Source organism: Zonotrichia albicollis, chromosome 2 (genome assembly GCF_047830755.1).
Source record: "Zonotrichia albicollis isolate bZonAlb1 chromosome 2, bZonAlb1.hap1, whole genome shotgun sequence".
In the NCBI taxonomy this organism is placed as follows: Eukaryota; Metazoa; Chordata; class Aves; order Passeriformes; family Passerellidae; genus Zonotrichia; species Zonotrichia albicollis.
This window is the reverse complement of record NC_133820.1, coordinates 26,836,918-26,860,762: the sequence shown is the minus strand read 5'-3', so window position 1 is coordinate 26,860,762 and position 23,845 is coordinate 26,836,918. Positions and strand designations below refer to the sequence as shown.

General features: G+C 40.4%; 1 long non-coding RNA gene across 1 annotated transcript in view; it reads right to left on the bottom strand.

Annotated features, from left to right (window-relative positions):
• Positions 1-1,052: 1,052 nt before the first annotated feature.
• The window catches only part of LOC102070827 (uncharacterized), a 44,273-nt gene continuing 21,480 nt past the window's right edge, over positions 1,053-23,845 (bottom strand). Inside the window, exon 3 of the long non-coding RNA XR_003379672.2 lies at positions 1,053-4,177. This is a non-coding gene — a long non-coding RNA (uncharacterized LOC102070827). The remainder of the gene's footprint in view (positions 4,178-23,845) is intronic.

Here is a 23,845-nt window from a genome sequence, read left to right as displayed (position 1 = left end):
GGCCGCTGGAAAACCTTGCAAGTGTAAGACAGGGAGATCCCAGCTGTTTGCAAGAGAGCAGCCCTACTCTTGTGGAGCTGCCACAGGCAACTGGATCTCTCCAATAGCCCAGGGAAGTTGGCTCATTCTAAATGCTCATTCCCAGGCCTCTGCCAGCAAGAGAGTGAAACACTCACGTGCAGGACATGGCAAGTGTATCCAAATGCTCTTGGACACCATCCTGAACCAAAGAAGACACGGGATCTCTGGACTAGGCTGACTCCCACTGGCCAAGGCCGAGGCCTGACGTGCTGCTCTGCTGTTGCTGCTTAGCTCAGTGAAGGTGCTGTTGCCCCCAGAATCCCATCTCTACCCCTCCTTCCCCACCAGACAGCCCTGATTCCTTACACACCAATATTGGAGTTCTGGGAATAGCAGGAAGTAGGAACAGCCTTACCTGGAACTGCTCGTGGTAGAAGAGGATCTGTAATTGCAGCATGAGGATTGAGGACAGAATACTGCCACTGTGAGGAATCTCCTGTTTCTAATTTTATTTTCCTATCTGTTCATTAATGTCATGAAAAATTAAAAAAGAAGTGTAGGGTGTTACAAAGTCCTGTCATACAAATGTGTCTTCTAAGTCATAAATTAATGATTTGTTTTCTCCATCTGCTTTGCCTGATACAAACAGGAACAGTCTGCTTTTGCTGAGAGTGGAAATGCCTCTGTTGAAATGATCTCGTGGAAATAGGAAGATGCAAGAAGAAAATGTTCAAGTAGTCTGTAAAACCTGCACACTGCTACAAACAGAAGGAAAGTTCACAAAAGAGAATAAGAGTTGGGGGATAGTGATTGATCTGTATCATATGCTGTCCTCATGTGGTATGTATGTATCTGTTTTCCACAATTAATGAATACCCACTTTTTTTTTGTACTCTACTTCTAAAACATGACCTGCCTTTCTTTTTGTTATGTCTGCGACTTAGTGTTTTTGGGACTTAGTTCCATTCTTTCTAGTGTTGTTTTTATTTTTACTTTTTTTTTTTTTTTTGCAGCAATTGCAATATCTGCCATCTCCAAACAAGGTTTTTTCCAGCTATAAATGAGGTTAAATATGAAAAATAAGAAAAGGAAGATGCTGAAGATGTGCCTGTGTTACTACAGCACTTTGAAAAGGTAATATAAGCTAAAGCTTTGGCAGTGAACAATGGCTTCAGTCAGAGTAAAAAAGGTAAGTACTGTGCTTCTAGTTAAATGATTTTTTTTTCTTCATTGCTGGAAATAAGCAAAAAAAAATTAAAAAGTTCTAAATTGCTTTTCCCTATTTTCCAAATATCTTGAAGCTGGAGGCTAGCAAAACTTTGTGGGTAGATTTGGCTGTAGTTATGCCTGGAACAAGGAGATATTGCACAGGGAGGTTGTTGGTGAAGTTTTCTGCATTTGCATGGTAAATTTCAGAAGACCTTAAGGACAGAAGATGAGGAAATATGTTGGTCTCATTGAGAGAATCAGCCCTGAGCTGTACCATGGTTTTTGCTTCTTCTCCAGCCTCTAACCAGGCTATGTTGTGACTTTGTGGGGCTGAGGCAAGTGGAGGTATAATAGAGACAAGTGAGATTACAGAAAACAGTATTTTTGCTTGTTAGCTCCAATCAGGCTCTCAGGAGGAAGATAACTGAGGCAGCACCTAACTGGAGAAAGAGCCAAAAAGGGCAAATCTCTTTGCAAGGACAATTTATGGAGTACATTGAAAAATGATGGCTGTCTTTCACAGAAAAATTATAAAAATTGTATTAAAAAGTATGCACAAGCATGTCAATTTTACCTTTTAATTTCTCTCTCTTGGCTCATCCACATGTTCCCACCTCTTGTATTTTCCTTTGTACAAAGCATCTTCATTTCAGCAGTCTCTGTGAAACTCTTCTTTCACTCCCAAGCATTTCCAGCAGAACACAGCACAGTGTGACTCACATGTGACATCCTGCTCAGCCCCGCCAAGGGATGGGGACCCTGGCCAGGCTGCTTTGTTACCAAGGATGGCTGCAAAGTTATCACTCAAATCAAGCCCCCTTCCCCCCTCCTGTGTTGCCTGAGATGTTCATGTTTCTATGGAAGAGCCAATTCCCTTAGTCCCTATTTTCAGGTTTGTGCTAGCAGCCCGTAAGAATTAACATTGAGGATGGAGGGAAAAGGACATCAGTCAAGGTGAAGGTCTGCACAGGCAAACAAGAGTTTTGGCTTTAAATGGAGTTTATTGGCCAGTACTACCATAGGGACTGCAGACATGGATTTTTTGAGCAGTGCAGATTGTCACAAGAGCCCTAAATATGATTCTTTTTCTATTTGCTTATTTTTGAAGTACCTCAAATTTTTTAGCTGAAGCAAGGATCAGTTGCATTTTATGAACTTGTTCCCCTTCAGTGTTGAATCTCGTATACAGAGGAATATAATGGCAGAGGGACACGAAGCACAGCATCTGGAAAGACTGCCTGAAAACCTCTGCAAACCAGAATGAGCTTTAGGTGAAGTGTCTAAGTGAATGTAGCCTCCTTCAGGATTGCAAAGGGCATTGCCATCCAGAAATTTTGGCATCACTTGTCTGCAAGCTAATTCTGATTCTAGAAGGGACCTGGCCCTCACAGCATGACTCTGCCTTGGTTCACCATCCTTCATAAGCAGCAGGAGTTTTATTTGCATTAATTGTCTCCTTGCTCCCCTGGCAATACCCTTCTCAATCATTCAGTGTAAGGGCATTTTTACATGATACTGCATTGTGCTGTACAAATATAACCTTTAAATTTAATGCCATTTTAAAAAATAAATTTAACTGCTTAATAATTGCCAAAATGACATTTAGCTTTTGCTTTTTGTTTTGCTTCAATTCCATAATCCAGTAAGAAATACACTATTTTTAATGGGCTCAAACACACCATTAAACTATTTTACATGTTACCACAGTATCTCCATTTTTCTTTAAGTTATTCATTTGTTCCAGCACTCCTTCCTTTGGCAAGAAACTCACTTGCATAAGCTGTTGGATCAGCTTTTGACTGATTTTGAACTCAGTGATTTTTTGCTTCAGCAGAAAGAAGAGCTGAGTAAAAGAGGTTTTAGTTTAGAAATGTTTTTTCTCCACCAGGAATTTGGGTGTCCATTAACTCCAGCAAGAATGGAGACTGTTACCACTTGGCAGAACGGGCTTGCCACCTTATCCAGGTTCCAAGGATCTGTGCTGCTGCAGTCTCATTCCCACTGTCCTCTGTTTCTCATCCTGTGCTTTTCTGACTTTTTTCTTTAAGTGAAGGCATTGGTTTTCTTGGAAGAATTTGCAAAACCTACCCCTCCCTCTGCCACAAATATCCTGTAAGATGCAATACAGGTAATTTCCTAGAAGTGTGCTTTTTCTTTTTAGTGGGCATGTAAAGTGCTGCTAATCTTTAGTGGGTGTTTAAGGCAAATGAAAGCCAAGCTGATGAGTGAGCGACGCCTGGCAGGTAAATCCCTTGATTCTCTCAGTTGCTGCTGTTAGTTGATGATGCTTGCAGCGACTCCTTCCCTGCTTTGCTTCCATGGAGTACTTGGGAAACAAGGAAAATATTTATTAAAATTGTAATACCGCAATAGCGTAAGACATTTTTTTCTTGTTGGGATCCATTCTAAAGCAGTGCATTATTACAATGGAAAATGCAGTCCTTTGCAACAGGCACTGCAGCAAAGCAAACCTTGAAGTGCTCTTGAAAGCTCTCAGCGGCTCCTCTTGTGGGACGTGTTGAATGTAACGACTGCGATAAGTGACTCACCTTGCTCAGTCTCACAGATACCAAACTGAAATGCACAGCTGGCTCTTCGGGGTTCTGCAACACTTCTGTTCACCGTGGTGGAGCCAGGATCCAGATGGAAAATTTAAATTCTGTGAGAGAGCCCACGTGAAAACCTTGTGTGCCGGAAGTCAGGCTGAGTTGTGTGTCCAGATTCTCAGGGGACAGTTGTTTTATGCTTTAATCTTCAGTAGATTTCAGTCTTAAGGTGAATTTGATTCCAGGCTTCAGACAACCTTTGCAAGGATACAACCTATGAGACAGGAGGCTAAATTTGGATTTGATCCACTCTCAGCCAATAGCTCACTGTTGATGGGTGTTGAACACAGTCTGCTGGAGGCCACTCTGTCTCAAGAAGTCTGTACACTAATGGTCAGTAACTATGAAGGAAAAAGAAAGGAAACACAGCTCAAGGCCCATTACTTAGAGCATTGTCCTGAGCCTCCATTGCTGACACCCCTTAGCACAGTCTCCTGGAGTAAGTGGTTCTTTGCTCTAACCCGGTGGGACTGTTCCTGTGTGCTTCCTCAGGTAAATGATTCAACTTCTCTGCACCTTCACTTCCAGATATAGAAAATGGGATAATGCCTCACCTTAAGTCTGTGCATATGACAGGTAAATCAGGGTAGACATCTAAAAATATTCAGGCATCTGAAGATGGAAACTATCACACAATAAGGTTTTCAAAATATCACAGGTTTTTTTAATTTCTCCTAGAGTGAATCACAGTGAATTACCTCAAACACTTGCTGCTTGTATGATGCTCAGCTCCCAAAGGCTGTGTGAAAGGAGTTTGCACCTTTGACCCTTCTTGCAAACACAAATATGATTTTTTTTGTTTTGTTTTTCTTAAAAAATGACACTACTTTTGTTCAAATTTTTCACTTAAGATTTACATGTACAAGCCCAAATAACACCCCTTTTTCATCTGCCTACTGTTGCTCCATACAGCTAGCTGACTTTCCAAGGGGTTTAAAGATTAAAATGTACATTCATTTGCAACTCTCTTTCTTTTGTCAAGTCTTGGTCACAAATGCAGCTTTATAAAGGCTTCTGGCTCATATGATTCAGAATATATTTTACAAAACCACTAGGCTGTGTGGAGAGATTTGATTTCTTTGTCAGCAAGAGTGATTGACACCCAAACCCCACATAATCTAAAAGGAGATTCAGAGGCAGGATCTGACGGTCCATCACCACAAACCTGCCGAGTTAGCAAAGCCCTGTGCAGGGACCCTGCAGGGGGCTCGGCGATGGGGCAGGCATTGATCAGGGGCTGAAGGCGCGTGATGAGCGCAGTGCGCTGGGGGTGGCAGGGGAAGCCTGTGGGAGAGGCTGTGGATCGCCTGCTGCCAGAGCATCTGTCCCTGAGCGCTGCCTGTCCCAGAGCCGTGCGGCTCCCCTTGCCCGGCGACACCGGGCCCCTCCGCTGGGCGTGAGGGGGAGCACGGGGATGGATCTGCGGAGCGGCTGCCCCTGCCCGGGGACACCCTGCCCGGCAACACCCTGCCAGAGCCCAGCTGCTGGGCTGAGGGGCAGCACAGGGATGGATCTGTGGAGTGGCTGCCCCTGCCTGGGGACACCCTGCCCAGGGACACCCTGCCCGAAGACACCCTGCCCGGGCCCCGCTGCTGGGCGTGAGGGGCAGCACAGGGATGGATCTTGTCATCATCTGCGAGACTCGGTGAGTCAGGCGCCACCTCAAGCAGATGCTTTTGGCCACTGTTCCAGTGGGCTGAGCTGGGAAACAGCACCGAGTTTCGGCCCAGCGAGTCTCTCCGAGCTGTGCTTGTGAGTGTGGCCAAGCGCTGTGGGAGTGGATTCGCAGAGCTGAATCTTTGCTGCAGCCGTCATCCGGGACAGCTGCTCAGAAACCTGTGTTACCATAATCATGTTACCAGTGCTAAGTGCTGAATCATGCACCTACCAAATCTGTCAGCAAAAAAATTTATAGGTAAAACATAAGTCACTACATCTCTTTAAAGTGTTGGCAGCATTTTGTCAGGGTATTTGGATCTTCTAAGTATATGAGCTTTCCAAAATATTAATTTAATTGCACAGCCGCCTTCTTATCTAATTTGCCCCTAGCCAGATTTTAAAATGATTCAAACTTCAAAGACGATAGTAAGCCCACATGCACAAAGACACTTGGAAAAACGATTTCTTTGAAATGTAACTGATTACAAACTAGTGTTGGTTCTCTGTGCTTTCCTTGCAGCATTAGCTCTTCTGTGGGCATGGAACGCTCTTGTAATTTGTCAACCGCTACCACCATTTAGGATCAGTTAAGCTTTCTCATATTAATTAAAAACTATAATTAAATAAGCACAAAGCCCTCACTATGACTCAGTCTCAGAGTGTGCATCTGGCCCTTGTTTGAGATGGGGAGAAAAAAAAAAGAAGTTATGTCAGAAATTTCCGGGATGTTTTCTTTTGATTACCTCCTAAAGCAACTCTGCTAAAATGGTAATGGCTGGGAAATAGAGAGAGAAAGACATCTTTTATTGAGGTGGAAAAGACTGTGGCAAATCCTACTATTTTTGTTGCATTTTGATCTGAGAGTGCAGTAGAAGACTAAGAGATCAGGAACAGAAGCTGCAAAATAAATATTATTGCAAAATATCTTTTAATATTTAGCCCTGTAACATCTCAGTGAACTTTACTTGAAATTTACTCTTACTGTCCCATATTAACATGAAGGGGGAAGATGAGTGCTAAAGAAGCAAATTTACCCTTGGAAGTGGCTACAACTGTATTTAATAGCTATATATTTATGTGTTTTAAAGGATTAGGATATGGTTTCTGAGTATATTTGGGAAAGAAAGAAAGAAGAACTCTGCATAAGGTTGATCATATTGCACAAGATCTGCCACCACTAATAAAATTTTATTCCTTTTGTGTTGTTTTAGTGAGCAGATGAAACAGGGACGGTAGGATACCTCAATATCTCTTGATGGAGAGGATGTATATGTTATAAAGTTTTCTAACGATTAAACTGTCCTGATTGTAAAGACAATACTTATTTCCTCATAACTCCCCATCTAGATCTCATGAGAACTGTTAAAAAACATTTGTTGAGCAGCTGTCTCTAGAAGGAAGAGTGCACTAGTGAAATATATTTCTTAAATGGATACAGATTTTGATGGATTGCTGTTTGGAGTTCTTAAAAAAAGATTTGAGAGTGAAAAAATGTTCACTTCTAAATACGCTTATTTTTCTACAAAAAAGAGGTTCAGAATTACATATATTGAGCAGCAAATTTGGAGTTCACAAAGTAATTTTTTGAAGGTGGGAAGCATGCATGATAACTGCTGGCTTTATAGCTGAGTTTAGTTTAAAAGAAAAAAAGAGGATCTTTTTCAAGACAGAAATTCCCTTTTTATCAGCTCAAGGTCATTATTTCTGTGATGGAAAATGGCAAAAGGGAAATTTCTTTGTTTGTTTACTTTTTGTTTATTCCTATGTTCAAGTAAAAAACACATCTTAGGAGACTGTAATGTCACTTGTGAAATCATAGTGATAACCCCACATTTGGGTCATCTAACCCATTTGGGCTGGAAATGAGTTGATGATCAACTAACCCAGCTCCTCATCTTCCACTGGACCAGATTGCTCTGAGCCCCATTCACCCTGGCCTTGAACACTTCCAGCAATGGGCCATCCACGCTTCTCTCTGGGCAACCTGTGCCAGTGTCTCACCACCCTCACAGCAAAGAATCTTTTTCTAATGTCTTATCTAAACCTGCCCTCTTTGAGTTTAAAACCATTGCTCCTTCTCCTGTCACTGCAGACCTTGGTAAACTGTCCCTTTCCAGCTCTCTTAAAAGTCCACTTTGATATATTGAAAGGCCACAATGAGGTTATCCTGGAGCCTTCCCTTCTCTGGGCTGAACAGCCCCAGCTCTCTCAGGCTGTCCTCATGGGAGAGCTGCTCCAGCCCTCTGATCATCTTCACAACCCTCTTGTGGACTTCTGTGCAGACTAAAGGAAAGAAATATATATCCTGTGCTTTATCTGGTCCCTTCTTCCCATGCAGGTAAATCTCAAGAATTAGAGAAGGGGAAGACCCAAGAAATACTCCTCTGAAATGGTAGTAGACACAGGGAGTTGTGTAAGCAAAACCTCCTGTAAGGCTGCTGAATGTGATCTGTTAAAATTTATATCACTGCTTTTCCACTAATTCTGAAGACAGTAAAGTGCAAGGTCAAACTTGTTCTAAGCCTATCAGATGTAGCCATTTGTCCACCATTTCCAGGAGGAAGAAATGGCTACACTTGGACAGGAAGGCAAAATCATGATCCAAAAGCAAAGGGGATTTTGGTAGCATTATGAAGCACTTCTTCAGAATGTGCTTTGCTAGAGAATTATTTTAGGAATTGGGATTTCTGTTTCCAATTTTAAAAATCTTAAGAAGTTATCAGAAAATGCAAAGCTGTGTACATCAGAGGCACTGTGGCTAATTTATGTGTGTGTATGGGAAAAGCTGAGGTGCCTTATCCTTGCAATCTATGTACTTCTGATGGGACAGTCCTTTCTGAAGGTTCTGGCCCCAGATCCATCATGTTACTTAGTAACCTGAAGATTCCTGGTGGCAGGGGCAAGAGTTAAAGCAAAAACATGCCAGAGGACCTAGTGACACCCTGGTGGCTTGAGAGGTGTCTGCTCAGTGCATGTGTCTCCTTCTGGAAAGGCAGGAGAAGGTGGGTCATGACATGTCCTCACTGCATGGCTGAGGGTCAGGTTGAGGAACCTGGATCACACTGAAGTGAACAGCTACATCCAAATCATGCAGCACAGTGTACACAGAGATCATGTTTGGCTCGTGCCAAAACAGTCTCCATGTGAGAAGACATCTACTCCATATGAAAAGACATCTACTCTCCACAAAGTTGATTAGCTCAAGCACAACACAGGGGCAACCTACACCACCACAGCTATCTCTGTTTATGTTAATTTGAGCTAAATCAATCTCTTATGCCTCATTACAGCATGTAGAAATATCCTTTCATTTTTTGTGTATACATATGATAGCATTCATTAAAACCACCCATGTCTGTCTCCTGGTAAAATTGGGCAGTCTCACATTTTAGAAGAAAATCAGAATTCAGGCTGAAAGGAAGTCAGGGTAGGGACTTTCTAATAAGGAGCCCCTGCAGTCTGTGGACTGCTATGGACTCTTTGAAGTTTTTCTAGGCATATTTTCAGGTTTTTGATTGCTTGGCTCTCAAAATCCATGTACTAAATTGAAGCAGCCAACTGATGTTTCAATTGTTCAGTGTGTATCTGTGCTGACCAGCTTTGAAGCTAGATTGAATTTTTGCTAAAATCTCCTCATCTGTGTCCTGGAAAATGCCTCTTCTGGGAATTGTTCAAAACACATGGTCAGTCCTCTTTCTATTGGACATTTTACCAAGAAAATGGTAATTTTACAAGTCAGTGCAGTATCTTTAAAACAATAGTTCTACAGTGCTCTCAGTGAACAATTAATAGCAGAGGGTTTCAGAAACATTTTCTACAGTGGTATAAACTAACATTTCAGTAGACATGATAAAGAAAACTTGTCTCTTTCTCAAGGGAAAAGTTTTGTAAGAAATAAAATAATGTTTCAATCTATATAAAATTTCCTTGCAAGTAAGACCTCTTCTTACATTTGATCCTCTCAAATATTTGTATAAAAAAAGGGTGTCAAAATTCTACCAGAGCTCTGCTTGAAGTTTATTTGGATAACTTGTTAAGTTTTGCCTGTTGATGGCTATGCTATGACTGACTGTCACTGGTCTGGCTAAGCAGACAGGAAGAGGACAGTTTTTTGGACAGCGAGCTGTGTGGAAACCCTGAGGTAGGGAAAGGACAGTCTGAGTGGGATTCAAAGATTAGATATCTGCATTTCAGATCTTGTGAAGACCCTTGAGAAGCAGTGCATACTGTGTGTGATTCACATTAATCAGAGTAAATGAGACTGTGGTCTAGAAACACTTCAGGTTGTGTACACAGAGGCATCTCCATTTGATAAGTACCAACCTTGGCCATCATGGCAAGCAAAGTCACAGCAAGACTTTGGTCCAATTTTCACTACTGACATGAAGCAGAAGGAGGGTCTATACAGGAAAAGGTATATTCTGTTTGTTAGTGGTTAGATCTGTATTTGCAGAGTGTGTGTTTGGAAGGTGTCAGATATTAATTAAGTACACAGATTACAAAGAAAACAATGCATGATGTTTATGCTTCCAGGGTCTGAATTTCAATGAAGGTTTGGGATGCTTCCTGCTTTGCGCCAAGCTTACCACCTCAGTTTTGCAAAGTGCAAAAGTCCAGTGTAGCTGATTAGCTTTTGTTTTCTGGCTCTTTTTTATTCTAGAACTGGGAAATGCCAGATGTTTTTATCAGCCCTCTCACCCTTAGTCCTGAGTGCAGTCAAGTCCAGGGGAGGTTGCCCTTGCAAGTGCACGGACGGCTAAGGCAGGTGCAGGGAAGGGAGGCTTGTCTGTAAAAGCTTCCACTGGGTGTGGAAAGACTGGGGGAGCTGCTTTGGCACTCAGGGCACAGTAATGGCTGCCTGCTTGCCAGTGCATGCTCCCTCTTGCCCCAGATCCAGAGCACTTGGCTCCTGGGCTGAGAAGGAGCGTGTAGAATTCTTCTGTTGGTTACTCTGTCCCAAAACTTCTAATGCAGTTATTCTGAGACCAGTTTTTTTTTTTATTAAAAAACCAACCAACCAAAACCAAACAAAAACCAAAAACCGACCAACCAAAAACCACACGCCCCAAAAAAACCCCACAAAAAACCTCTCCCCAAAACCCAACAGTTTTCTTCAGTTTCTCAGAAAAACAGGAGATGATTTCATCTTATCATAATTGCTGAATTTATTTTCAAGGTGGGAGAGTGTCAAAAGCTGTAATCTTGAACCCCTCCTTTAATATATGACATCCTGATTGTCGTGGCCCAGAAAAATTAACAAGTATTCAAATAATCCTAACTAAAAAGGATATGGGCCCACCATTATCCAGACTGCATGAGTCATTAGAGTGAAGGGTGAAGAGCACAGCAGAGTGGCATTAATCACTCAGTTCTGCTACAGGAAGAAAAGCATTTGTGTAATACTTTATTTACAACATACCATATGCAGAATTAGCTGATAGTCTCACAAAGACTCTGGGGATGGTGATGACAAAGGAACATCCCACTTCCAAATAATTTTGCAAGGCTATTTAGTTCAATTTCATCTTAGACTTTGCATTTTTCTTGACAATAATACACAAAAGATGCTCATATTTTTTTTTCTTTTTGATGAAAAGGAAAAGCTTAATTTCCTGTTTAATGGCTTCTTCTCTCTTGGATTTTAGAATGTGACAAAAAAATCACATAAGTCCGGAAATACAATTTCATCACTAGATTTTGTAAGATCAAGAGAGGGAAAAAACCCCAAACATATGACAAGGCTGAAGGCATCTTTTTTAGAGTAAGTTTTTGGATGAGTTTCTTGAAGATACTCTCAGAAAAGTCATATGGTATTAGCTGAGTTCTCATACCACAGGCAGCTGTGCTATTAGAAAAAGAAAAACAAATGGGTGAAGTAAAACACTGGATACTTAGACTCTCTGAAGAATACCCAGGATCAGAAAACAGAAAAGAAAAAGCAATCTGAATGGAGAAATGGACCAAGAGGGGTATCAGTGGCATTGTTTCTGATGACAGGTGGTACTGGTGTTTTTGGTGTATAAGTGTTATAAATTACCATTATAGAAAATGTACCAGGCTCAGAATAAGATTACTGGTGATAGTCAGTGTAGCTCTACAAGGATCTCAGAGGAGATGGTTAGAGCCCTGCACTGTGCTGGGCAAAGGTTTGTGTTGCACAGCACTGTTCATAAGTGGGGCAGCACACAGAGAAAATCTCAGATGTGATTTATACTACAAAATCCAAACACAGAAGAAAAGAGACTTGGTGCATGAAGAAGTGACAAATTCAAAGTTGACAGTACAAAAAACAACATATGGAGCTTCATATGCTATGGCAAACACCATAAACTGGCATTTGAAGAAATTTTAATATGGTTTGATTATTGTTGTTGTTTTTGACTGGGATGCTGTTGCAGAGCTTCTAGCAGGACCCAACTGTGACTGATTAGTGTGTGGATCAGGACACCCTCAGCAGTGCAGAGCAGCCAGAGCCAAACCCCTGGTGCAGCAGACCTCTGCCAGACTCCTGGCTTGGAGTGGCTGCTGGATTTCCTGTGGTAGAGAGCACAGAAGGGTTCCCAGTCTGAAATTGCTGTGTCTTGACTGGAGGTGTCCACACCACCATTCTCACCTCCCATAAATCATTCCAAAGAGCTGTTAAGATCAGACCTAGGATTCATTTGATGTAGTCCATGGGGTTTCTTTTGGTATTGTCAACAAGCTTTTCAATTATTGGTAACCCAGGTGGGGAGGGCCTGTGATATCAACAGAAAATTTTTGATTACAGTTTTGATGACAATCATGGTCTTTTAGCTTCTAATGTGCTGCTTTGACTTAAAATTAACTCTCAAACATTTCTGAATTTGCTGAAGTAAAAAAATGCTCTTGGTTTTTACATAGTCTTCAAAATTTGCAATACTGCTACACATGGTAAACATAGATTTAATCCAGTGATATCAATAGGACTGTTCTTATGCTTAGAGATATACACATCTCCAAGACCTTAATTCTATATTGTCATAACTATGGAGAAAGACATAGGTGTGAGCTGGGGCTGATTTCACTAGTAAGCTGAAAATATTTTACTTTGAGTGGTCATGCTCAAAAATTAGTAAAATATTCACTCATCATCTTTCCTGGTCAGTCTGAACCCAGGCTTTGTGTTAAAACTTGATGGCATTTTCCTCCTTATGATGGATATATGTGAAAAAAATCAATGCTAATGCCTTCCCTTGTAAAGTATTGTCAGGATGAGCTAAACACAGTCAGCCGGTTGTTTCTGACCCACAGGAGATAATCACCATCTGTCTTAACCAGCACTTCCTACCTTTGCTGCCTGCAACTTTTCCTGTCATATCTTAGTATTCAGCAGTCAACTGAAACTCAGAAACTTGATTTGCCTCTATTGTTTCAGACCTGTACAAGTATTTGTGTGCCTGAAATCTTTTTTCTCAGTGATGTAAATGGGCCTAATAGATTGCCTGTTTTTGCAAATTGTGTCTTTTCAGCAAGAAAGCCTCTTTAACCAATTCATCTGAACTGATATGGGTTTTATAATATCTTCCAAACTAACATATTTTTAACACAAAAAAATCTAGGGTGAATTTTCTATGATCATGATAGGGTAATTTTTTTCCCCTATCATACTGGCTTACTGAAGCTCAGAAGTATGTGTGCTCAATACAGCTTATCTTACTTTAGGACTCATAAATTATTTTGGTCAATTTGATTTCTATTTCAAGAAACTATTTTCAAGTTCATCTTGAGAAGACAACTGTTTTGTTAACAGAATTATTGACTGAAACCCAAGACACTGAATGAAGCATGATATGATAAAACTGACATCTTGTAAACATTTCTCTGTCCCTGAACACAACCTTAATTAAATCAGAGCTGCAACACTAAAATACTCTATATACACTAGGTTCATGCTATCTGTGAATTATAAAACCCAGAAAAACATTGGTATCTTAATAAGGAAATCTCCTTTTCTTTGGTCTCATTTTCTTACAGAAAGTTTCTCTGTCACATTTTCCCAGTTGCATTTTAAATTGCAATATTCCAGCTCTTTCAAGCTCTGTGAAATAAATCACATGTCAAGAAGTCAAGTATCTGTATTTCCTGCATATACACAGTCTGTGAGAGCATTCATATAGGCTTTCTACCTCGTCATGGGGAAGCATTTATATTTTACTTTATTTGTTCATGGTACAGACAGGTCTTAGGTAATGAAAACAAGGGCAGTGGGAAGTAATGTCAACAAAAAGTACCCAAAAGGTTTACATAAACTGCCATCTGAGCTTCTGCAACATGCAGATGTAACTGCTGTGGATAACAGAAATACCTGTCATTTCAGCTGTCAACATATCTTGGCAATTTTACCCAGTTGCCCTTTGGGTGCTCCATTTGCTGCAGTCCTTTGACTGGTCTTGCCTTACTACCTTTCACAGGCAAAGTTAATGGCTCTGATCATTCCTTTCTACTCACTTCACAGATTCATTCTGACTCAACTTTTTCTCTGACTCACAATCTGTCTCTATTTCCGTAAGCATGAGTGCATGTGAAACATGCTGGGCTAATGTGGAATGGCACAGGCATCGCAGTGCGTTATTCATACCTGTGTGAGTAACAGCCACTCACTCCTTGCTGCATGTGTACTGACTCGACAGCAGCTTCATTTCCTGCCTTCTCCCACTTACTCAATCACTTGGTAAACCTTCTTCTGCAGTGCAAGGGAGAAATCCTCTTGTTCTTGTGTCAGAATGGGACTGCCTCAACATTACACCTTCAGCCAACTTTAAAAGAATTATCAAGAAAAAGAGGAAAAAAGTTTAGGAGTTCTGATGGACTTGCCATGCTCTTGTTAAATCAAGATCAGTAGCTGACCTGTAGGTATTGCAGCTGCTTCAAATATTGGCGCTTTCTGGTGGAAAGCCCACTGTACATGCAAATTCTACTGGGTACATTCTCCTCATGGACATATCTTATTATGTGCTATGTAAGATGCAAAATTGCAGGGAAATTTTGAGCAAACTGTATGAAACCCCTGATATATCTCCAAAATCCACAAAACAAACAGAAACTATTAGCAGAAGGAATATTCTTTCCTATACTAACATCTGTGTATATGTCCTGTGAGCAAAGGAAGCCAGGAAAGAGAAGAGATCTACAAAATAATAACAGCATTATCTATTACTTCAAACATGACATTAAGGTAACAAACTGGCTGGGGTTTTTTTTTTTGAGGGGCAGAGGTTCTGGTTTTTTTTTTGAATTTGGTTTTGGTTTGGGTTTTTTTTTTATACTGGAACACTATTACATACAAATGTGAAAAACCTGGAGATTTCAATTTATCAGAATACTCTACTAATCCTAGTTCTATACATAGATTATTAATTGACAAATTTGACCTTTCAGATACCTTCTAAGAGGTCATGGACTTGCTGATTACTATAGAAGAGCAGAGTTAAATTTTCTTAGTAAGAAGCTCTTACTGGCTATCCACAAATGTGGCAACAGCTCCAGTTCAATTGCTTAATGGTTAAAGAATATTGGTAATATGTACTGTGTAATCTACAATGTCAATACACATGAATTAACTTCATTACATGCAGTAAGTCAAGTTCTTACCAGTGAAGACATCCAGGTGTAACAAAGAAATGCTGACATGCATAGAAGATCTGATGTTCAGTCTGCCTTGAAAATGGCATAGTCTGTCTCTCAGAAACTTCTGATGGACAGGAAACTAAATCTTAAAATGCAATTTTAAATATCCAGTTAGTCACAATTAGAGGAAAATCTGGAGCTGGGTGGCATAAGTGCAGAGGTTTTATTATTTCAATGTTTTTGCTCTGCACAATGTTGCCAGGGACAAACACATCATATGTTTTGAAGAGGCTTCCCTGTAGTCACTGTAGCATCATACTGAGCACAGGCTCCAAAAGCCTTGCTCATAGGAGGATTGAGTCCATTTGGAAACGTTGGAGATGACACATCTGGTAAATAGGTATGATGCTCTGCTTTTACAGCTCCAAGTGGGTGGAACACTGGGTGTCACTCTTGGGTATACTGGTGGAGGCAGGGAAGGAAGGCCAAAAAGAACTTGATTGGGCCAGGGGGAAACGTCATTTCTTCACTGTAACATTGAAAAAAGTGATATCACAGAGCAAATATTATAGTAAAACATGATTTTGGCTTGCTTATTTCCACCCTCCCTTGTTTTACTGCAAAATGCTTACTTTATGGAAGTTTTGGAAGTTTGATTTATTTGTTTGGGATTTTTTTTTGGTTTAATGTATTTTTTCTTTAGTCACTATGGTGCTATAACAATAATTAACATCCAGTGCAGTAGAGTATTTTGTCTTGCTCAAAATTATTACTAAACAAGAATTGATCGCACTTTTTTTCATCTTCAGTTTTCCCTAATAGCATGACCCTTCCAATTTGCCATTTGCTGAACTTACTCTCTTTACAATAGCAGCACAATCTTTACACACAGAAATTTTGTCTTAAGACTGCTGTTATTTTAAGCTGGCCATGCACTAATAACTGACAGCAGCTTGGTTTTTCAGGAAATGTTTTAAAAAACAGGCATCAGTGAACATAGATGCAATTAATAGAATAGCGAGCACCTACCACCCTTCTGAGTAATTTTCTGGATTATCTGAACAACCTGGAGATCAAAGTCTAAAATTTGCTGCTTTTTTCATGCAGGATATTGCATTTTGTAGGAGAACAAGATATGAGTGTCTTATGCTGGTAACTCAAGACATATGAAGCACTTGGATACTCCAATTATCTTCTGACTCATTGAAATTTGTAAACTCTCTGTGGACCTAAACACTCCAGTGGAAAGAGTAGAGGTTATAGATATCTGGGTAATTGAACTGAACTCAAATACTTCATCTGGTTTCAGCAACATTTCTTGTATTTCTTACTCGGGAGTTCTAATTTCTTCTTGTGAAATCATCTTGCTGGGAAAAAAAAATCAAAACCAAACCCACAACACCCAAAACCAACTGCAAGAACCAGATTAAACAAATTCTCCAAATTGCATTTTTTGCTATGTATTAAAGTTGGTATTTGAGTGCACAGAGCAAAATTAACTGGAGGGAGATGCCAGTTAATTGTGAGTGCATCGCCTCACACTCTTTTCCTGGGAAACCCCAGGGACCTCCGGTGTTGGCAGGTGTTGGCATCTGCTCTTCCACCCATGGTCTTGGTGACTCTGGTCTTTGGCCGCCCTCCATGTCACTGGCCTCTCCTTGTGCACTCTCCTGAGCCCAGAGCTGCTCCTGGGAGTTGCCAGTGGGGAACTTCCATCTCTGCTGCCTGGCATGAAGCCTTCCATCCCAGCAGGGCTTATTGCTTACACAGCCCTTTCAGAAGGCACATGCAAGAGGCTGGCAGTCTTTCTGAGGAGCCTTTATGTAACATTTAGTGTGGGGTTTATACTCCTGCAATCTTCTTCGGGACTCTGGGGATCTTCATACAGTAAGTGTGAACCAATGCTCTGTGCTGCACGTGGAGTGAAACCTGTCTCCAGGCAGAAGCTCTGCTGGAGCTCTGGTAGTGGGAAGTGAGCTGTCTCCCAACATTAACCAGGGTACTGGTAATTTCTCCCTGTTTCAATATTGCCTTTAACATTGGATAGCATTAAATAAAGTGCAGAAGGCACTTAAGTGGTGGCAGGGACTTTGCAGAGCAGTCTCGTAGCCAGTTCCCAGAGGGAACCAATCACTGCTCTTTGCTCAGCAATGATGACCAAGTTACAGTGACTGCATGGGCTGTAGATTTAAACCCCAGTGTCCTCTTACTGCAGTTCCAATATCTTTATTCTTCCTGGCTGGAAGATGAAACTTCATATGGAGAAGTTCACTGAGAAATTCACCGCTTTAAAAGCGCATAAGTAATGCTGTTTGCTATAAACTTGCTGTTAAGCTGTGACACCAATATTTGGGAGGATAGTAATTATAGAAGGACTCAGGGAGAAGTGATCTCAATCCATGGACAACAGCTCAGAAAATGAGCAGAAATTTCTTGCCTTTAAGACAAAAGTTAATTTGAACATGTGTCAGTTTGTAAAGATACAAAAAGGCCATCAGTGGCAGAAATTGTACGTTGAAACAAAAAAATTCTGTGGAACTCTTCTCAAAAATGTTTGCTGTAGTACTGAAATTCCTAGCATGCTGGGGATACTAGGGAAGATTCCTGGATGTAGCTCAAGTCTTTGCAGTTAGATACTATCAGTCATTAAAGAAAAACATAGCTGCTTGGAAAGAGCAGGATGACTTTTTGATTGAAATTCAAAATAACAGTAGAAGCTTGCATGGCTTCCAGCCCCCTTTGCTCAGCATTCACTGAGGTCATACATTTAAATATATGTTGCTTTAGAAACTACTAACGGAGTATAAGGTATATTACAGCTTTTCTGCTCAAATGAACCAATTGAAAACTATGTTTCATCTCCTGGAAACAGTCATCTCACACTATCATTGCCTACATTTGGCAATAGGCTTTGAGATGCTCTCTGACTATCCTGTTATGTGGGTTCCTAAAGCTCAGAAAATGTTTGTCACGACACATCTCTGTCTCAGGGACACAGTGGCTTGCTTCTCATAATTTTGCCTTTATTTGTTGCATTCTTAACTCTTCCAAAAAACAATTAATCAAGTGAAGGGAGAGCGAATTAGCCTTGGAATTAATTTATGGATAAGCATGGTCTTGAAAGCTCTTAAATTTCTCAGTGTAGTAGGCTGAGAAGAAAACACACAAAAGCAAGAAATCAGAGACCCGCCATACTGCATCTCTGATTACAGTTGCAATCTCTTCATTTGAGAGAGCATGTGAGAGATGCATGATGTACAAATAGTACCTTTATAAATCTGACCAGTCCTTTGGGCTGTGGATTCCTGATTGTACAGCTCATGCATTCCAGTGAAGCATTTGTATTCCAGGTACACTGCTTCTTTTTAAAATTCTTCTAAATTCTTCTTCCCATTTCACTTCAGCTCTGCCCATCTCACCTAAGACAGCAGCAGTCATCATAGATGCATGCATTCCCCTACACTCTTTCTTTCATGGCACACATTCAGTCTCAGGAGAATTGCTTTCACTGTTTCTGTATTTTGAGCAGCTTGAAAAGAAGAGATGGCTGAAAGAAGGGTCAACAAGTTAGTGTTAAAATGATAAACAGACTGGTTGCTGGCATGCCTGAGCACTTTTGGGGCATATTTTACATTTTCCTGCTCACTGGTGCTTCTTAATTTCATACAGAACCTTGAAAGGACCTCTAGTATTAATGAAGATCATATAGAGAATATATTTGGCAAAAACACAGTGTGATCAATCTGCATCTGTTATCTGAAGTAAAAACTGAGGTCAGAATTTGAATAAAGAGTATATGAATATTTTTGCATCTACAGAATAGCACATGTCAGTTTTCAGTGCAAGTGCATCAAAATGACTGCTACTGCCTACGCTGACTGTGGCAGACTGCATAGTCCTCTCTCTCTATTAGGCTGGTAAGGTCCATGGGAAGCAACTGCCAGCCCATACAGAAAACTAAGAACTGCCTCCTAATCTTGATGACCATGTAGACTTGGTACAAAATAATTGGCTTTGTGTATGCTGAAGTAGGAGAAAAGAAGAAATCAATACAAAAGAATATTGAAGTAGTGGGGCAATTTGTCAGCTAATATTTGGTGTCAAACACAGGAACTTTCATAGCGATTTTCAAAGGAGGAAGAGAACTATCAACCAGACAGTCATAAGAAGGAAGACTACTGAACTGGGAAAGAAAACAGTTTGGATGGAATGTGTATGAGTTGAGGCACAGGCTTTCCTCAATTTGTAGTCTGCAATGAATTTTCTGTAGAAATCACATCCGTATGGAAGGCCCAGTTTCTCATTAAGCAGAACCTTTAAAAAAGTGAAGCAAAGAACCACTGCCCACTCTGGAGATGCTCTTGGTGAGTCCTTATTTTCAGATAAGTACATCACTGCCCATGCTCAGTTTACTGCCTGGTTTTGATATTTGAATGTTGGAGAACTAGAGCTGGAAAGAAATTATGCCTGGCTATGAAATCACATTAGCCTCAGCAACATATTTGAGAGTTGTAAATGAAAATTTTCCTCTGACCAATGTAGAAAAGCCATTGCTCAAAGTGTCTGAACCTAGCTCAGAGCAATAAATGTATCTTGCACATGACAAGGTAGACTATTGAATAGTTCCACTTCTGTAGTAAAGAAGCAAAAAAAGGAAAGATATTTCTCCTAGGATAGACTGGAGCTATTTTGTCCAATCAAATATTTTCCAAGGCTTTTGAAAAATGGACAGAGGAGGATCATTGCTTTGCCTCAATTACGTGCAACAGAGAACTGAGTTCCTGAAGTGAAGGGAAGTCTCCAGGGTAATTGTCTTGAAATCAGCTGTCAGACTCTTAAGATTCAGTTTATAAGAGCCTGCCCGTACAATGAGAAAGAATTCTGTGTTACTGTGTTCATCTGATCTGTTACCAGCAGAGCTCAAGATGAATTCAGCAGTCTTGATGGGACTTGTACTAATGACAAGTATGAAAGAAGTATGCTATATCCCAAATATTTGGATTTTTTTTTGAGTTGATAAGTGATCCCTTAAGAGTTCTGTTTCTCATTAAAGCATTGTTACCTAAACCAAGCTTTCATATGAATGTTTGTGTATTTTATAATCATTATAGTGTCTATATTCTACCTTGACTACTATCTTGAGACCACAAAAGTGTTATGCCAATGAGACAGACCCTTTTTAATATAAATCATCTTTTAAAACACACTAAAAAGCCAGAAGAATGCCAACAGGATTTTCAGCTTGTTGAGATTTGAAATTCTCCTGGAATTGTACCCTCTCACTGACAGGCAGCTGCACTGTGTAGCCATTGTTTGGAAAAGTTTCTCAAAGCTCTGTGCCAAATATGATACTGTGATTTAAAATTTTAAAGCCAGAAATGCAAATCTCAGTATGTAGACACTCAGGTAACAGCAAAGGCAGAGTCCTCAGCAATCTGAGGAAATACTCTATTTCCAAGAGTACAGAACACATAATTTGAGAATGAACCTGTAGAACTGGGATGAGGAGCACAGGAAACCTCTCCATGTAGGCAGTGAGGATCTAGTCAATTCTGTTCCACAGCAGTGGCTTCTCTCCCAGCTGCCACCTCTGCCTTGGCTTATTAACTTTCCTTTGAGGCTGTTGTCCAGGGATTTGGAAAGCAGTAGCACTTTCCTTCAGAAAAAAATTTCCTTTGTGCCACTATGAAGACACCTTGTCTTTCCTCAGGGACTTTGTGTTTGAAATAAGCAGAAGAGTGGATAAAAACAGAGATACTGTATTTGCTGCTGGGTAATTGCTTGGTTTCCTTAACAATCTTGGTCTGGGAATCACCTGGATGGACAAATGATTGTTTCTATGTTGGGCTTGGTTTGAGGCAAAAGAAACCTGGGAAGGCAGAAGATAAAAGAATATGAGCTAAGGAAATTGGTGTCCTACTTATGATTGTGGTAAAAGAGGTCAGAATTTACCACATCTCCTGCTTATAAGAAAAGATTCTGCAACATCACTTCTGAGGGCCAGAAGATACAAGCAGGAAAAACACAGTAAACAAAAGCAGAATATTCTCAGCCATGTCTTACTTCTACTGCTATGAATATAATTACAGTAAACATGTTGATATGTATTGCAAATAGAACCTCATTACTGTGAAAGGAGACAGTGGGAAAAAAATTAGTTAGAGAAGTCTAACACTGAAAAACAGGGCTAAAACCACCCCTACAGACTAACAGTAAAGGTGTAAGAGTAGATAAATTCTCCACAGTTCTTCAGTAAATGGAGGGAAAGCGTGTGTCAAAAATAATTAAACCAGCCAATATTTCACAGTCACAGTGTCTGAGTTACTCTTCTTTTTTTTCTGTATCTAAATTTCAAAGCAGCAGCCTCCTTTCCTTGCCTGCACAGCATGCTGCTTCCAGATGGGTGACTTATGTAACTCTGTAGGAGACACCAGGTTGAGGTCTGAGGCATGCAGAGGAAACACAAGAAGAAATCAGCCAAGAGAAGAGAGGAGAGGAAGCCTCAGGGTAGCCAAGAACGTCACTCTTGCTGCAGTCCTCAGCCCTCATTCCTTTCTGACCCCTACAAGGACTGACAGGTCTGGGAGACAGGAAAGTTTGATGGACTCCATCAAAGTCACACATTTCTAACTGCTTAAGAAAAGTTTCTCTTCTTTCTATGCTAATGCCACTGTAACAGTGCAACTCTTTTAGAATATGAGGTATCCTTAAGCCTGTCTCTTATTTTCTTTCCTCTGATTCCTGCCTTTTTGCATCCTTCATAATGTATCTTTGTCATGTATGACTCCAGAGTCCTCCCTCTGTTTCTGTCTCCTATTCCTTTGTCTCTGTTGCAGATTTCAGTGCAGGGATGGAAGAATGGAAATATACTGTTGCAAATGCAACTTCATATCCTCATTTTTCTCCACTGTTCTAATGATGGTTATTAATGGGAGCTGCTCAGCTGTGATACTTTTGTTGCCTTCTCCATTCAAGAAGGCAATACCTTGTGCAGCTCAGTGTAAGATCCATGGTAGCTGACTAAAATACTGACTAGATACTGAGAAAAAAGGAGTGAAACCCTTTCCAAATGATTTGCTCTCTTGGCTATGCTCCTGCATCACTGTTTCCTACAGGATGCACAGTACTTTATTGCCTGTGATGGAATATCAGGGAATCCTACAGAGTGACAATTTCCTTCAGTCTCCAGTTCCTTACTGACACTTTATCAGTTCACAACAAGCAAAAGTAAGTGTATCACTTACACTGAGAGAGACAAGAAAGTACATTTTCTGCATCTTGAATCTTTCACTGAGCTCTATCCCATCTGTCAATGTCTCTTTGATGTGCAGATACAAGTGTTTGAAATTCCCTTGATCTCAAACAATGATAATACCCACTGCCTTAGCCATAGCAATAGAAGTTCCTCTTTGCTGCCACAAGGCAACACACATTTAGCTGATTACATGTTGGGACCTCTACAATATTAAAGCAACCGTACTTTTCAAGATCTCAGTCTACACGTCTCCGAATCCACACTCAGTGTTTATGAGTGTGATAAAACCTATGCCTGTTCAAACAAGTTTATCCCATCTGTCTATTCAAGGTCTGCAGAGACACACTAGTTTGTGCAACTGCTGTATTACAGCATTATTTACCACTATTTATATGAAAATACTTATGTTGTCAACACTTACTGTATGTACTTTGTCTAGATTTGCAAGATAATGAATCTTTGTGCTCAGTAAAATAATCTGTTTCTCTATTTCATGTGCCCCTGTCAATATAATCATCAACTTTTAATTCCCTTAATATGACACATTTTACTGGAATTCCAGTCATATGAAATGGAGTGTATATTCAGGGGTGAGCTGCCAACATTTTCTATAATCTACCTGTTGAGGTAAATAAAAGCTTTGTTTTCCAAAGCAATCAGTCATGTATCACTGGGCTTTGTCCCATCATCTGGCACCACCATCACTCTCTACCTTTGACATGAAATAGTTTTGCATTTGCAAGTCCCTAAAAGGACAGGATGAAATCTTTGTCTCAAATTCCTATATTTATTCTAGAGCAACTTGCTTAGATGAGGACAAGCACTCATCACTCATGTAACCAGTTCCTTTCAAATCAGTCTGACACCCAGGAAAACAAGAAGCTTTGGGAGGATGTCATAGGCTGCGGTCAGCAGTAATAGCAGTTTGCTTATTTATAGTACTTTTCATGCAGAACTCTGAATGCAAACGTGAAGGTAAAATTAAGAAAGTACTACGTGAGAGCAAAGCATTGATTGAGTAGTGGAGACGCCAGCCCGTGTCTAAGGAATCAGGGCAGCACTAATTCTAAATGTATTTGCTTTTATTGTCATGTTTTAGAACTTTAATGGTCGTCTAATGTATTTTTTATGAGATGAACATACTTCTTTCAAAACCTCAGGAATATGTGCAACTGCTTTTAATTTCAGTGGGAGTTGTAAAAGCTCATTAGCCCCTAGATTTGTCCTTCAAATGTATTTAATTAAATATATAAAGAAGATAACCAGAAAGCCTGAAGAGGCCGAGACACAGTTAGCACCCAAACCATCTTTCCTGCTCTTTTTATCCTAGGAATAGTGATGAGTTGATCAATTACCACTTTGAATTAAACTAATTGCACAACTTCCTGGGTTGAAGTGGGCTGCAGATTGTGTGTCCCACTTTGGCATCTCCTGGGCTGATCCTTTGCCTACACACGGGTGCCACAGATATTTCAGCGTTAGCTCAGAACAGGCAAACAGCAACAGA